The sequence below is a fragment of the Rattus norvegicus genome, chromosome 3, assembly GCF_036323735.1.
Source record: "Rattus norvegicus strain BN/NHsdMcwi chromosome 3, GRCr8, whole genome shotgun sequence".
Taxonomy (NCBI): domain Eukaryota; kingdom Metazoa; phylum Chordata; class Mammalia; order Rodentia; family Muridae; genus Rattus; species Rattus norvegicus.
In genome coordinates this window covers 158,488,930-158,506,269 of record NC_086021.1, presented here as the reverse complement: position 1 = coordinate 158,506,269, position 17,340 = coordinate 158,488,930, and the positions used below count along the sequence as shown (strand labels likewise).

At 45.3% G+C, this 17,340-nt stretch overlaps 1 protein-coding gene across 12 annotated transcripts in view; it reads right to left on the bottom strand.

The window, feature by feature from the left end:
- Positions 1-14,796, bottom strand: part of Syndig1 (synapse differentiation inducing 1) — a 203,701-nt gene extending 188,905 nt beyond the window's left edge. For 2 of the 12 annotated variants that reach the window (XM_039105480.2, XM_017591920.3), the window contains exon 1: positions 13,398-13,646. The gene's annotated coding sequence lies outside the window, so the exon portion shown is untranslated. Of the gene's footprint in view, positions 1-13,382; positions 13,647-13,733; positions 13,842-13,897 lie in introns of those variants that run through there. The other 10 variants (XR_005501940.2, XM_017591918.3, XM_039105481.2 and 7 more) reach the window with 10 other exon arrangements.
- Between the last annotated feature and the right edge of the window lie 2,544 nt (positions 14,797-17,340).

Below are 17,340 nucleotides of genomic sequence, written 5' to 3'. Positions count from 1 at the left end.
GTTTGTGTTACCTGCATCTCCGACAGAAGATTTGAGTTGGATCCCTGAACTGTCATTTAAAAAATCACACAACCTGAAGGCTGCCACAGTGTGGGGTGGTATAGAATGGTGTAGCCTAAAGGAGAGTCAACATGAGGACCCTCAGGAAACACATTATGCCAGGGCCCCCAGCCTGCACTTTTCCATGTCCAGATGCCCTTAGGTAGTGTTCACATACAACTGGTGCTAGAAGACCAGGCTGATCCTCTACTGATACACTAAGTTTGGGGGAATCTGGATGCAGCAGTTGAGAAAATGAATGACAAGTTTCTCTGCCTTCACTTGATTCTCATGTTGTCCCTTAAACTTGAGTCACACTATTAGTACAAAATAGAATCTAAAGCCACCTCAAAGTCTACATTTCACATGATCCGGTCTCTCTAAACTCTGACTCTGCCCCATTCCTTTTGCCTACAAGCCTGAATTCTCTCCTCTGTCCAGCACAATGTATAGGTCTGATTCTTCACACAGCATGATACTTCTGGGTCTGTCCAAAGGCCCAACATCACCTGTCTCAATACATGTGCATTCGGGGCAGCACAGGGTAACCTACACTCCAGGCATGGAGTGTTCTTCTCAGCTGTATCTTTGAGCTTTAATACCACCCAGAAATGCAGGGTGAGCAAACTGTTCTAGAAGTGCTTCCACAGCTGTGGGGCTTGAGCCAAGTCTGCCACCACAGAGAAGGCACACACCCACTCAGAGCGGAGGGATGCCTTCCGACTGCAATCTTGGGGAACCCAGAACAGCTCTCTTGGGAGGGAAGACGGTAGAAGTCTGTGCCTGGGTGAAGCACACAATGTATGTAGAATCCTGGCACGGAGCAAGGGCAAACAGCATGACTAAAACAGGACTGTTATTTACTTGTTGCAAGTGTTTATTTCTACTAATTGTATGTTTTATATCTTGCTTTCAATTCTTTATGTAAAAAACATAATACGAATTTAGTTTATCAATGGTTTTCATACTCACCAATGCTAAGGTATTCAGCCATGGGCTAGACATACTCAGGCTTCTTTTTACATACTTTTGTAAATTCCCTTATATTTATTTAGAAAGTATTGTATTACCACACTCCTCAGAAACTGTAAATTACCTGACTACATGTTCTTTCTCCTTGCACCTTATTCAAATTCCTGATCCACCGATCCACAGGCTCAGAGTTTGGGTGACAATGTGTTAAGTAACAACAATAAAACTGCAAACACACACACACACACACACACACACACACACACACACACACACCAACTAGAAAAGTCTGTTAATGACTTCCTAATACCTAGGATCATATAGTTTTCAATGTAGTTTATCTTTTTATTTTGGCAAAACCCAAATCACCTAAAATTATACCATCTGAACATCTTATATTAAGCACTGTTGTGTTATGTCCCCTCAGTATGTGTCATGATCCTGTGAGGGAGATGCAATCATATTTTAGTGAAGTAGTTTATTTTCTACATGTTCCATGCTTCTTCCAGAAAGTGCCCGTACTGCCTTCCCTAGCACTGGGCTCCCAGGAATATATTTGAGGGGGCTTCATCTGTCTTTTCTTTTCATGATAGATTGATTGTAATTGCAAACCCTCTGAAGGGTCCAATTTACTCTTCTTGAGTCTGGGCTGGTTTAAAGTCTTGCCAATGACCAGATGGAGCTGACATAGTATGAACTGCAGATAGCTGAAGCAGGCAGGCTGCCACCTTCATGTCCATGCACCATCATCTTTAACGCATGGAAATCAGCTACTTCAAAGCTACTGTAGAGTACAGTAAAGCCGCTGTGCTGTGAACAAGCTCAGGATTAGACATAGACATGCTTGGTCCAAATCTCAGATATTTGGGAAGACCCAGAGGGTGATAAATGGTTTCCAAGGACCTCTGTTTAAATCCTTACTCAGTGAACCATGAGAATGGAGATGGGTAAATTTGTTACACAGCAGTAGGTAATTTACATAGCCTGTCAACTATTTGCCAATAACTAAGATCATAAAATTTTCAAATATAGTTTCCTTTTTTTATTACTGTTATTATGGTAAAAAGCACGCTAAAGTGAAATTCCCCCCTCTTAACCATTTTCTACTGTGTAGTGCAAATAGAATTAAGTGTAATTGTGTTACTCTGTAAGGGATCTCTGAAAGCTTTTCATTCTGTAGTCTGAAACTCCATAGACAATAAACAATAACCCACCATTTTCCCTCCTGCTAGTTGCTAGCTACCACCATCCTCCTTCCAGTTTTATAAGGCTGACCACTGGTATGTACCTTTTGTGATTCGTTTATTTGACTTACGTCTCCAATAGTCATCCAGACTTTAATATATGTCCCAATTTCCTTCATCTTAGGGGCGGAATAATATTCCACTTTACATGTCCGTTGCTTTACTTATTCACTTATCTGTTGGTTGCTTCCATATTTTAGTTGTTGTTAATCATGAGGCTATGAACATGGGCATGAAATATATCAAGATTCTGCTTTCAACTATCTTGGATATATAAACTGAAGCAGGATTGCTGAATCACAGGACAAGGCTGTTTAGTCTTCCAGGGGTACCTCTACTTACTTTTTTGCAGTGGCTGCCAGAATTTACAAACTAAAGACATGTATGGATCCACTTCCTAAACATCCTTGTTAAAACTTGCCTGGATGTGAGATCAGTAAATGTAATTTTACCACTTGATTTTATTATCTGGTATGAGGACTCTTCACTTAAAGAAATGTTAGCAGTGAAGCCTCATTATTCCTTCATAAATTTGTGACTCACACCATCAAGCTCAAAAGGCAATGAACACTAACATTCTAATTAAACAGCCTCTGGCCTATCAATCACCATGGAGAAAGCAGTGATAGCCCATGACCATGGAGGCTTCCTGCTCTCTTACTCCATGACAAAATCTACATAGTTTGCACTCTGGATCTCAAGAAGGTTTTGACAACATGGATTCTTAATATCTCATCTTTGGTGGTTCTAGTAATGAAGTGAAGACACTGAATTTGAAAAGAGGATACCACCAGGATAACCAGGTTAGACAAGTTAAGCTCTGAATAAAGTTATCAAGAAGAATCTAGAAAGAGCTGGAAATGAAGGTGGATATATGGCATGTGTGCGTGAGTGCACACACATACACACACACACACACAAACACACACACACACACATTTGTGCACATATGTACTTGTGCATGACAAGGATAAGAGGAAACCTGTGTTCTGGGATTAGGAGGAAGGACTTATGAGACTAGAGGGCCTAAAGCTACAGTTTCAACAGCTTCCTGTCTAGGTGCTCTGTCCTGTGTGGCTAGAATGCAGATGTCCAGGAAAAGCTGGTAAGAGAGCCAGAGGCAGATGTGCATTTTAGGCAGCTTGTTCTTGGACAATCCTAACATCCAGATGGCCGGTAGAAGGAATTGCAGGAAGCTACTGTGATAGGGTGGTTAGAGATAGGTCCAGATGTGTCCGGTAAGGAAAAGTGCCTAGGAAGCTAGGGTGAGTAGTTAGGCCCAGAAAAAAAAAAGACAAACAAAGCTTCTGGGAGTGGATGCTGCGTTTCTGAGTACTCCTCTCAGAGGAAGTAGGAAGTGGGAAAGAAGCTGTTGGATGCCAGGGAACCTGCAGAGAATGTTCCCACTGAGAAACGTCCCATGCAGTGAGCTGGAGGGTGAGCCTTGGGCACTGTCTTAGGACAGAAAAATCAACTGTGAGCCAGCTGTGTTCATAGTGACCTCTGACTTATGGTGGCTCCACTTTAGATTTCCCAACTCTGTGGCGGTGCAAAGTGATAAATATTCATCAAAGACTACAGTTCTAGGATTTAAATTTATTTCTCATCCAGTCTGGTGCTCTTGAGTTTGGTTCTTTTCACCTCGCTGTCCAGGGCAGAGAGCTATAGCCACTGAGAATCCCACAGGGCCAAGGGGAAAACAACTGAGAATTCAACATGTGTGTTGCCAAAGCATTTAGACGCTTGGCATGTTGGGAGCTGTGGTGGTTCGAATGAGAATATCCCTTGTAGGCTCAGGTATTGAACACTTGATCTCCATTTGGGGGTGCTGTTTGGTTTACTTTAGGTGGTGTAGCCTTGCTGGAGAAAGAACACCACTGGGGTAGGCTTTGAGATTATATGGCCTTGTTCTATTTCCAATTCCCTTTCTCAACTTAGTGCTTACAATTAAAGGTGTGAGTGCCCAGCTTCCTGCTTCTGCCATCTCTTACCCACTACTTGCTACCGTGCCTCCTTACCATGATAGACACATACTTCTTGAGCCATAAACTCATCCACCTATAACTTGCTTCTGATTATGATATTTTATTATAGCAACATACAAGTGTATTCAGCGCAGTTTCAACTTACCATATTTAATCATAGGATTAGTCTCTCAGGGCAGAATTCCATTGTAAGCTAAGGAAAATCTGAAAATCACAGCCAACAGGAATGCCAGTAGACAGCTTGGTTAGGAAATCCTATTATGTTCTGAATGTGAAACAATAGCACCAGCTTATAGGTTTAACCTCGGCTCCTAGATAGAGACCACCTACTTTAGAAATTTATGGAAGCTTAAGGGGAAGGCACTTAGATGGGAAAGGTAGGTCACAGCAAAATGAAGTCTTCCTTATCATGGACTCAGAATAAAAGGAGCCAAAGCCTGTGAATTGAAGACTTGTAGATGGTAAATCACAATAAACCCTCACTTACATTGTTTCTGCCAGTCACTGAATCACAAAAGTACCCACCACAGTCCTCTCACCCTTTGATTTGGCCCTTCAGAGACAGTCAAGCTCATACCTGATTCCCCGCCACCCCCAACACATACACACAAAGGGACTGGCTTAAAGACTACTGGACAGATTCCAGCTCACTAAAATGTTTTCTGAAATATAAGTCTCTGAATGCCATTTCCAAAAGACTAGTGTTTCTGGGCAGGATATGCAGATAATTGAGAGACACACAGAGCGAGACAAAGAGAGAGAGAAGGAGGAGTGGGGGAAAGCAAGCAAGCACCAAAATGCAAAACAAAACAAAACATTTCCATCCTCTGGAAAAAGATTAATGCCAAGAGCATCACAAAATCAAGGATAGGCCTATTTAGTTTAAGTTGTTGTTCTTCTGGGACCTATAACATTGGTGGCAATAAGAACCTCCCCTCTGACTGCCCGTTTCTTGCAGGTGATTTTGACTCTACTGGACTCTCGAATACCTGACTTATGCCTTGCCCATATCCCCAGTCTCCACTGCAGACTTGCTGTAGGTAGACATTGTACCCTTAGGGAAGCCATCTAAACTGCACAGATAGAAAAGCAACCTAAGTATGCTTTGCTCCACTTGGGATTTCCTATGTGGCAGAATAGTAAGAATCTCCTTGCCTTTTGCACAGGATGTATGACAGTCCTAAAAGTTACAGTAGGTTCCAGCAATATCAGGAGGCCTCGGCAGCCAAGCATGGCAGGGTGAGATAACATGCCCTTTGTAGAGAGGCACAAAAGCAAGTATGCTCTAATGGTGGGTCTCTGCAACAGTACACTGCTCTGGCAACATAAGGCTGGACAGCAGGTTGGCACCCTCTGGCTCTCTTGGTCATGCCAAGTGGCCAAGTGTAAAACAGGGGCATCTCCAGAGTGTGCCGAGGAAAACCAAATGGAGTCGGAGGCACGCTTTACATCTCCCCTCCCCTTTTGTTCACTCCCCACCTTTTCCCTCCTTGGTGCTACCATCTGGCCAGGGAGAGACATCACTAGCAATATGGACCTAAGAGTTGAAGCTGGTGTTCGTTTTTCTGTGCCAACACTCATAATATGATGCAAACAAGCCACACAAGCTTTGATCTCACCCCTCCATTCAGATATGCCTGCATTTCCTAAATCCACTAGCTCATCTATAAGTCAAAAGAAGTCACCCAGTGTCTTCCGAGACAGATACCTGTCTATGAAGTGAGGAGTTAAACAAAAAGACTAGTATTTCCATCCCAGCCCAAATGCAAACCCCAAGGCCCTGAGGTTTAGAAGAAGAGGTCAGAAATACTTGGGGTCTGGAAGATCCTCAACCTTGCAGCAGTGACTGAGGCCCATCATGGACTAGCACACTGCTCTGTATTAGTTTGTTCAGGATAATGCTCCTTACAAACTTCAGTTTCTATTCAAGTGCATGCTAAGGTCTCCCAGAGCCCATGGTTCTCCCAAACCTAGCCCTATGTTACCTGTACACCCAAATAATTACCAGGACACTGTAGAACTGAGGAAGAAGACACTTCTTATACACCCTATCAAGGGGTTCACCATGCCCCTGCCGTGGCAACACTCACCAAGTCCTTGGTTTAAAGTGTCTGTCAGAGCTGAAGCTACTCATCATTATGTAAAGGCAACAGAAAAAGGTAAGGCTATGGGGTCCAGGGCTGGAAGCAGAACTTCCTAGCACGATGTTACCGTGGGAAGGCCTTTGGGCGAGATGGAAGAAAAGAATCTGCACGGTTTATCTGACTATCCAAGACAACAGAGGGGCCCTTATAGCTAAGAAGAGGTCGTCAATAATACCAGTTAAGGAATAAACTAATTGCCCTTAACCTATTACTCACTCCTTAGCCCTGATGCTGGAAGGGTAGGCATAACAGACACTGAAATACTATGAGCCCACCTGCCAGGCAGCCAGTCTGTTCAATCCTGGGAAAGATAAGCCCTAAATTGGTTGTAGCTTATAATTCTTAGTCAGGCAAGCCTCTGCAGGTCATTGCAATAGCTAGAGGACAAGACAAGGAAAGATAGGCAGCGGTATACTGGGCCAGCTTACAGCTTATACCAAATACCTCAGCTATCACTATCTATGTCTCTGGTTCCTCTGGGTCTCAGTATACTTGGGTAACACTGCAGGATCCTAATTGGTGGCTGGAGAAAGACAGTGCAGAATACTGTTGAGGATAGGATGAGGGCAAAGCATCAGTGGATTGCAGAGGAACCTTCTAATGCAGGAAAAAAATCATGGTCCACCAATGAGGTAGGGAACAAGTGTCATGATTTAAACTTTGCCAAGTGGAATCTTGAGGCGAAAGAAAACCTGCAAACTTGAAAACACTCTCACTCTAATAAAGAAGAGTGTGCCGGAGGCTGGGTCATAGTAATCATAGATGGAGAGAGGTCACAATGCTCCAGTCATGTCTGCAACAGCATTTCCTGTGTCCCTGGCCATGTGGATATATGATGCACATCAATTAGGACAGTTGTTGAAATGTAGGACGGAGACTGGCTCAGTAATTCAAGATCCTGAAGTATGCAGTTCTCAGAACAGTACTCGGAGAATGAGCAACAAGAAAGGGAGCTGCAGCATTCTACGTGTTCTGAGTAAACAAATATATTTTCTCCCTGTGGATCTGGAATAAGCTACAATACTGGAAAACACATCTGGGGCTCTTTCTCACAGCCAAGGTACCAGTCAGTAGGAGCGGTCAGATTAACAATGATGACAGTGAACATTACACAACAGGGCCTGGGAAAGGAATCAAGGAAGGTGGCTGGGGGCCCAGGATCTTGTGGCCCTAAGCCCCTTGGTGACAGCTGTACTATAAGCCACATAGCCCTTGCTGTCTGAGAAGGCACATCTTCACACACACATCCCACCTTTTCATATACACAAACATGTACACACACACACCTGGGTCAGGATGTAAACGGAAGGGAGAATGTGAACTCAGAAATAAACCCAATTATCTTCCTGTATTTAAAATAAGCTTTAAATAAAACTCTACCTCTGTCAAGGAATTTGGAGAACTATATTATATCAAATCACTGAAATAACTGATCTAAATACCTCGGGGTTGAGTATGGGGTAGTTTGAACATGAATCAACCAGATAGTAGTTCTGTGTAGGGGAGAGGAAGAAATGGGAGCAGGGACAAGTTATGATCTGATAGGGACAAATCAAGGCTAGGGTCCAGGTGGAACATGGTCTACAGATCCTCCCTGTAGTTACTGTGCATTCTGGGAACTTTTATGAGTCACGCAGAGCGGATAAACAGTTCTGAAGTCTATCTAGGAATGTCTGAGCTGCAAGCTCTAGCCAGACCCTGCTGGATCCATCTCAGACATCACACATGCCTACTATTCTTCTGTGAAGTCTCCCCTCTCCTCAGCTTGCTAAGCCCCTGCACCAGTATTTCATGGTGAGTACAACTAGTATAAACAGGGTTTCTTAAGAAGAACACATAAGGGAGACAGGCTGAAACTGAGGCTTTGGAGGTGAAGGTGGGTGTAGAAATGTCTGCATCTTACTAAATGCATTTTTAGACTCTGCAAGTCATTAACTGTGGAGCTTGCACCAGTCTCTCTTTGGATGAGTTGGGTATCCTAGAAATCTACTAAAACTTGAGTTAGTAGATCCCCTTTCAACATGGTACTAGTCCCAATGGTGTCCCAGAATTGATCATATTTCAAATCTGATCCAGCTCATAGTCATCACCACAAGGTGACAACCAAGCTCATAGGAATGTTTAAATGAATATGATATGCATCATGGAAGAATAGGCTTATATAACATCCACTGCTTTAATTTACCAAGGAGAAGGCTGAATCCCAAATGTGTTGGAGGTGAGAACACTGCATCCTGCTTTCTGAAGTGTGTTTAAAGTTGAGGCAGTAATATGTAACCTTAGTGGTAATAAGTGTTTTGAAACATGTTTGTGTTTTAGATATAAATACTTATGAACCAAAATAAGGGGGCTAACTGGTAGAGACACGTCTGAATGGCAGCCCAAGTAGGTCAAATGATAGATTGAAACTGAACATTGTAATTGTTCAAAATATGAATTTCAATAGTAATCCTTTTCTAAAAGATGGATCTTAGGCTCTCTCTGAGGTTTGTCTCTCTGAGTCACATCCCCAAAGTGCTCTATAATGTAATTGAAACCCAGCTAGGAACTAAAAGCCAACAGAAGTATTCACATTAAACACATCTGAACTCCAGCAGCAGAATGCTTGTCCATGTAGCAACACAAACTGGACTCCACACATTCTTTGTGTGTAAAGGAGGTTCCAAAGCTGTCTCTGTGCTTTCTGCTTGTTTTGTGGTGCTGGGGAGTGATTCTAGGGCCTTGTGTGCACTAGACAAGCACTCTGCCATTGAGCTAAATCCTCAGTTCATTTTTTTCCCATTTGACATGGACTCTTGATCAGTTAAGTTGCCCAGGCCAGGTTGGCCATAAACATTTCTTGTAAGCCTAGATAGTTCTTGAAATTCCAAGGCCCCTGCTTCAGCCTCTTGGATAAGATGGATTAAAAGAAGATACAGAACTATCTTCTATTCTTGTGTCCCACATGTGTGTGATATTTTCTAATTGCATTTATTTGGTTCCAACTATTCTTCCAATCCCCATGCTCATTTGTTGTTTTTCTTTAGTGTCTCATTTTATTTTATTTTTAGCAATTAATGGGTTTTTGTCACCTGGAAGCTTAAGATGATTTAGACTTTGTAACATACACAACGTAAATCACCATGTGTCCCACATGGTGGCTGGCTTCTGTTAAGAATTTGCTTTATGATGGCTTATCTTATAATGTGACAGGAGTCCACTTTTAGTTAAGGAAAGCACACAAATGCTATGACTCACGTGGTTCCCCTCCACGGTCTCTGAAAATTGTTAATAGATAGGACTGCTGATATGTGTCTCACATATTCGTGTGGGAGAGCTGGTCTGTCCTCCTGAGACTCAGACCAACCAACAGTTTTAAGATGCAGATGCAGAAAAAGCAGGCAAGCCCATTCTGTGTTCTCATCTAGCCAGTGATTATACACACAGGCCCAATGAAACATTCAGTTAAGGCTTCTGGCGGTTTGAATAAGAATGGCTTCCATAGGCTCTTAGTTTTGAACACTTAGGGTGTGCTGAAATTTGAAAGGATTAGTAGGTGTGGCTTTGTTGGAGGAAGCATGTCACTGGGGGCAGGCTTTGAGGTTTCAGAAGGTCAAGCCTGGCCCAGTTGCAACATGTCTCCCTGCTGCCTGAGGGTCTGAGTGTAGAACTCTCAGCTGCTCCAGCACCAAGTTTGCAGGCGGCCATGCTACCTGCCATGCTAATAATGGACTAAACCTCGGAAAGTGTAAGAAGGTCCCAATAAAATGCTTTTGTCAGAGTGGTCATGGTCATGGTGTCTCTCCACAGCAATGGGCCACTGACTAAGACTGGAACACATCGTTTACCTGCAGCTTCTTCCCTTTAGCAAACTGTGACCATTATAACCATGGTGTTTTCAAAATCCTGAGAAGCATGTGGTTAAAAAGCAACAGAATCTCATTAAAGTGAAGAGATTTTTCCTAGGCAGTTCAAAGCTCCTACAGTAAGGCCCAGTGTTTGAAACACTGGCCTTTTCATAGGTCTTCCTGAAAGTTCCACAGGGAGAGAGTGGCAACCAGAAAAAGAAGAGTCACTCGTCCTTTTGCTCCCAGCACACAATCTGGCTGTAAGAAACAATGACCAAGGAACTGGGCTGCAGAGTGATGCTCAGTTGCTCATGACGCTCTTTAAAGCAGATTTTCAAACTCTTAGCCATAATTGGAAACATGCAAGAGTCTTGCACAGGGAATGCTTTAAAAAGAATCATATCTAAAACTACCAGCTGATCTTCATTACTGCAGTTCTGGAAGTATGAGTAAGAGACTGGTCAGCCTGCCTTCAGTGTTTGGGATATTTTCACCTTTTGACATTGTGCCTCAATGTCCCCAGTACAGTGTAAGTAGGTCCCAAGCCATACTACTTAAGATATCTGACACGAGCACATTTCTGCAAAAACAGCCCCATGTAACATTCCAATGTAATCTCATTTGCTCCTACCAGCTGATTCTGACGAATAGTAACCCTATCCTTCCATCCCATAGTTTTTCTAAAAATGTGGTATCTGTTCAAACCACAGGTTGCAATACTGGGCTAGTTTATGCCTGAGGATCTGCATTCTCCAACAGGCAGGAGAACTTGAAAGGAACGAAGTGAGATGTACAGGCCTGCACGGGCATAAAACAAAGGCACCAAAATTTAATAGGAGAGGAGATGATTAAAGTGCTCACTTATGTGACAGTGATCCCTTAACCAAAGGATAACTAGGGATCCCTTCGGACAGTGCTCTTCATAAAGGTATTTCAAAGTCTACCCAACTCCAGGAGCACCACTGACATTTTCAGCAATAGCTTTTATCTCAAAGAACATTTAGAGATGTACTGAGGGGCTCTGCAAGGGAAGACATTCCTCCTGCTAACTCTCCTAACCTTCTCTGGTGCACCTTTCTACAGTACTAAAATCACACTGGGTATCAAATCCCAGCAGACATGACCCTCCCTCCAAGGAGCCAGTAAGTGACACAGGAATTCCCACCTATGGTTTCCTAAAGAACCTATAGAGAAAGCAGCCTTCTCAGTGAGCCTTGCAGCTACACCAGCAGACTTGGTGTCTGGGGGAGAAATTTTACATAAGTAACTTCTCCCTAACCAGTAAGACTCACTTGAGCAGGCTAAAGCAGATGGACAAGTTAAATCCATTGCAACCCTTCCATGTCTCTGTTAAACGTCAAAGAAATGAATTGCTTATAACTTATAAATTGAGGTTTAAAGATTTTACCACTTTTTTTTAAAAAAATTATTTTGTTGTTCTTGAAGCAACTAGTTAACTAAAATCTTGCTCAGACTCCAGGTGGACAAATACGGAACCTTTAAAAGGACGGTTTTCCTTAGTAATCCAGAATGTTTTTCCTCCAGCAATGACCTTCCATGTTCTTTCAGTAAAAGTAGCAGGCCATCTCCTCCTTACCCCCTATGATATAAATGGGGAGAGAAATGTCTTTCCGTGTATGGACATCATCTGTATTCTACTGAGATCATTAGTAACAGTCATATTTTGGATCCAGAATGTAGCTCAGTGGTATAGCTGTGTTTAGCATTTGCGGTGAGGCCCTGGGACCCAATCCAGCATAGAAACAAAACACACAGCAATTATTTATGATGGCCAGACCAACTTGCAATGAACTACCATCATTCTCAGAGACCGGACCATGCGCAGACAGGTAAAGTCAGCCAGGGATGATTTTTTTTTTCTTCTTGTTCTTAAAGTTAAAACCAAAATAGGATGAGTCCTCTCTGTAGGGGCAAGCAGTGGGGGCAGGGTGAGAAAGGCAACTGATCAGTTACAGAGCCAAGTTTGCCCCAGCAAAAGGCTAAAGTAGGCACAAGGAAAGGAAGCAAAAGGAAAAAAAGATGCCTCCTCATACATCCACAGGCCCCGCACCTGTGGTCTAAAACCTATGGAAGGTCAAAGGCATAAGCAACTTCTCTGAAAATTCCCCTCAGCTTCTCCCCTCCTCAGAACTGTCACCAGTCTACAGACACTTCCTTAGGGACCCCCTTTTCCCTCTTTGAAGCCACTTCTCTGCAAGCACCCCGAGCTGCAGACACCTTGACAAAGAAAAGTTGGCAGGCTTTGAGATATGTTAGGAGGCTTTTAACACCCCCCCCCAAACACACACACACACACACACACACACACACACACACACACACACACACTGCTCAAACTGCAGGTCTGCGCAGTTCGCAGCCTGATGGTTACCACCTCGCAGCTCTGCAGAAGAGGGCCCCACAGACGCATGTCCCATTGCCTGATTCTAAACAGAAAAACAGCCCCTCGGTAGTAGTCCGCCCACTACATCCCTCAAACAGCTAAACTGAGACCACCGTTTGCTGCACCAAAACCCCTAGTGAGACTGGGAAAGGCACTGGCAACCCAGTTCTTGCCCGCAGCGCAGAGGCGCCACCTCCACATCTAACACCGCAGGAGTGTGGTGCGCACCTAAGTCTGAGGTACCGCGTGCCTGCGCTTCTGCTACCAGAAGACCCCACAGAAAACGAGTGTCAGAAGACCCGTTCTTATTGTCCTTTAGTAAAACCAAGCGATCCTTCTCCTACTTCCCCAAAGCTCAACTGAAGGTTCCTCCACCACACTGCTAGGGTCCAACAAAACATGCAAATGCCCAAAGCCCTTTCTTAAGGAAAGTGTCCAACTCCATAGATGGCCCACTCTTTCTCCAGTATTTCAGAAAGGACTCGAATGAAGTGTAGAAATCACGCCCGGGGACAACAAAATTAGAATTTTTCATCTGTTTGCTCCCATCTCGGTGCCAGGACTGGCGGCTCCGAGGCTGCAGACTGTCGCGCTGCCAGGGGCCGAACAGCTCATAAAAACCGGTCTCCTCCTGGCTGGAAGTGAAGGGTTCTAGAAGTTCTGTCCTCCGCCCAGAGGACAGAACCCACCTACTCACCCCACTCCAGATACTCCTGAACTCTACATTCTCTTTCCCCCGACCCTTTCCTTCCCTGTCCCATGTGGACCTCACTCAGTGCCACCTCCGCGGATGCCTTGATCGCCAGCCCTTCTTGGACTCAGCTAGGTAGCTCCAGGGACTGGTCTGTATCACTTAGGTCTTTCCGTACTCCGGCCGGGCCCCGGGCAGCCTGGCTCCGCCGAACTCAGGACACAGACTCACTAGCTCTAACCGACGTCGCACAGCAGCCCCTTCAGGCTGCCTGTGTACCCAAGGTGGCGAGGCGCCAAGTTGCAGCCTGGGCCAATAGTACGGGTTCCTGTCCTCTCTGCATCTTCCCAGCCAGGCGCCATCTCCCCTCTCTCGGGGGCGACTCTGTGTCTCCCTGGCCCGGCCACTGCTACCCTCTAGGACTTACCGCGGCCGGCAAACCGCCACCGCCACCGCTACCGCCGCCTGGTCTGCGCGCTGCGAGGCGGAGCAGGACGCCCGCCTGCGCCAGGGCATCCTCCTGCGCCCGCCGCTCCCGCCCACTCCTGCAGCCCGGGGTCCTCCCGCGCAGCTCTGGCACCCCGGACTTACCTCTGGGACAAGGTGACCCGGCTGGTGCGCCCAGGCTGTCGCCCGCGCGTCTCGAGAGCCAGGGAGCGTGCGGGGCGCGGAGCGGTGCGGAGCCCGCCTCTGCCTCTGGGCTCGTGGCTCTCCGCCTCAGCCCTCCCCTGCGCGCCGCTTCCCCCGCCGCTCCCCTCCCTGGATCACTGCCAGCGCCCCGGGCTGCCCCGAGCACACGGTTCCCGAGAGCCGAACGCAGGGCTGCGGCGCCACCCTTCCCCAGCTCTGTCCTCTTGGCCCCTAGGAGCACAAAGGGCGCGGGCTGAACGAGGGGTGACCCGGGATGTACCGTTCCACTCTTTGGTCTCCGGGAGCCTGGCGACTTGTGTGCAGGAGGAGGCGGCCGTGGGTCCTGGGGGAAGGTAGCCGCGAGGAAGAGGAAGAAGAGAGAGAGCGGCAGCGCGCGAAGGTGGCCGCCAACTTTGCTCCAGGCCAGCTGTACCCTTGCCAGTGATAGTGGCTGGCGGGTGGCCGGGGGCCGATGTCTGGAGACGTTGGGGCGACAGAGGTGGGGGAAGGGGAACTGCCACGGGGGACTAAGAGAACAAGAATTAGCTGCCGACTGTGGCAACGATGGCGTCCCTTGGTCCTAAAAGGCCTCCCTAGGCTCCAGGTCTACTTGAGGTTCAGAAGAGCTCACACTGTAGGTCCAGAGAAAGCCCAAAGTCCAGACCAGCAGAACGACGAATAAAGACCAGACCGGCGTGAAACCGGTACTCTAGGACTCAGCCTGTAGCTCAGGCCAACACCAGCGCAGGTGCACTGCGGGTGGCCCCATGGTAGTTGCTGTTGGAAGGAAACTGGGGCGGCGACGCCTCAGGGCTGGGAGGTGGGGCATTGTGGTAGCTAGGAGTAGGTCGAGGAGAGCCCTAGTAGAGCCGCCTACGAAGACAATCTACATTTCAAACGTTGGGGGAAATCAAGCTCGAGTGGGCGTGTTTTCCTTACAGATTTTATAGAGAAGGAACTAGAAAATTTGCCAAAAAGAGGATCAAAAGTTGTCTCGTATGAGCGACCCCCTTCCAAATCAAGGAAAGATTCACACCCAGCTTCAGCTCTCCCAAACCTAAGCTTTTCTCCCTGGGGAGTCGACACTGCTAATCCCTAGTGATTCCTTGGTTCTATAGCTTTCTTGTATAGATTCCTGCCCCTTGCCTCAAAAGAAAGTTTTACCACGGAAACTGCTGCATCTAGCCAAGTAGAGTTTGCACCGCCCGAGTTAGAGGTGGCTCAAGTCCTGCCTGAGAGCCCTCTGCAGCCCTTGGCTTCTGGGGGTCCTTAGCAGTACATAGAGAATAATCAAATTGAAATGACTTAGGAAGGAGGTTGAACTGATTAATGGACCCAGGTGTGTTCAGAGCTGCTCCTTGCTTGGGTTCTTCTGAAGGTCTTACATCTAAATATCACACTCATTCCCAACTCCACAGCAGCTAGGCACCTGGCTTTCTTACACAGGTTGCTCCGAGCTTCAGGTAGGTCTTTCATCTGAAACAGCCTGAAAAGGACATTGTGAGTGTTCCCCATTTAGTATCCCTTAACTGAAGGAAAGTGTCAGCCTTACCTCTGTAAAACAGCTTATGGTTTCTGGTTCCTTCCTGTAAAGAACACTCTCTACTCTCCTGTGAACTGCTAGGCTGAAAATCTATTGTTAGACCCAAGTAGGAGGCAGAATCAGCGATGCTGTTTGTTGATTGAAGAAATGGAGACTCTGGTCTCCTAGACTGCAGGGGTCACTTACAACTATCTTTCATTCTCGGTGTCTAAGTTCTATTTTCTCGGTAGTCAGCCTTTAGGTTGCCTTAGAGGTGGTACACTTGGTTTTGCCGGAGCAACTGCTTGGTTTACAGCTGCTAGAATTTTAAAGGGATTTTCCCCCAAAATTTCAGGCAAGTAATTAGTGGAGTGCAGGGTTAAGCCTCACCACAGGTCCCAACTATTTCTGTGTTCCCTCTAAATAGAACAATGGCCTCCAGAGTTGAGTCCTTGTGAGCTGTCTCCACGTTTTAGATGTTGTGAACGTTTTCCATGGGTGATTCACTGGGTCTTTCTAAGGCATAGGAACACAGATGGACAGCATTTTGTAACCTTTGGATTGTCTGGATAGGTAGGTAGGTAAATAATGGATGGATGGATGGATGGATGGATAGATAGATAGATAGATAGATAGATCGATAGATAGATTCTGTGTGCATTCATGTGTGCATTTGAATTTCTGAGAAAATGTTTAAGACTTATTTTTCTTAATCTGCTTTATCCAATTTGTCATTTAATATTTTACTTTCTAATTGTATGTCCACCTCTCAGTTGGAGGCTGGACCGTTTATCCTGTTTGAAAAGAAATTCACACTTCTTAGTTGGGAGTCATTACTGGCAGATGATAGAATACTTCAATTGATCTGGAAAGCTAGCACACATTCGAGCCAGTTTTTCCTACATGCAAAGTCATAGTGGTTGTTCAGAATGTGACTGTAGCTATTTTGATATAATATAGCAGTGGACTAAAGGTTTTCAAGGAAGTCAGTGAAGAGTTGTCATGTATCAGGCTACAACAGGACGCCACAGAAATTGCTAATCTCCAGGAAATTGGCTAACCTTCTCAACAATGCTTATCTCTTAGAGGAGATTACAGAATTCTCAGAGATTTGAGAGGTGAGTGGGGCCAGTTCCTGTGTTGTGAGGAACTGTCACTCAGGTGCTGAACAAGCTGTCAAGCCTTTGGATGGCAGAGATAGAGGAAATGATAAGGAGAATACAGATTTAAGAGTTGTATTGTTGGTGGCTTTTTAGATAGAAACCATTTCTAAGTGTGTATTGACTTGAGAAGCTCTAAAATTTAAGATTATAAAAAGTATCGGGATGATTGGTGCCGTGTGTTTAGGTGTCAACAGCTCTCATTCAGAAAACATCTTCGGTAGAAATGTTTAACCTCCTCTAGTTGATCAAAATACCAAAGGAGATAAAATAAGATTGTATCCAATTATGAAGCGATGCCAATAACTAGGGTTTTGTTTGTTTGTTTTTCCGTTTTCTCCCTCCAAGATCTCTTATTGTTTGTCTTGAGTTTAGGAAATTCAAGAACCAAACTTAGAGGGTAGAAAGATACCCTTTCCAGTAACTGATATATCACTTTAATAAATCATATTAACTAATAAATCTTGATAATAAACATGGTGGTCAACCTGTATGGGGGACCTGAATTGCTACCAAACACAAAGGGAAAAATTCTAACTCCTAAATTAGAGTATCCATGTCAGAGACAAGGTGACATGGATTCAGAACAGAAAACAAAATGAAATAGAAAGTCAGAATGTTAGTTGGATGGGGCAGTCTCCTAGCCAAACTCCCGATGTCCCAGCTTAGGGAACAGTTACAGATGAGCTAGGTCTTGGCTATGCTCAACTCCAGGTTGAGCT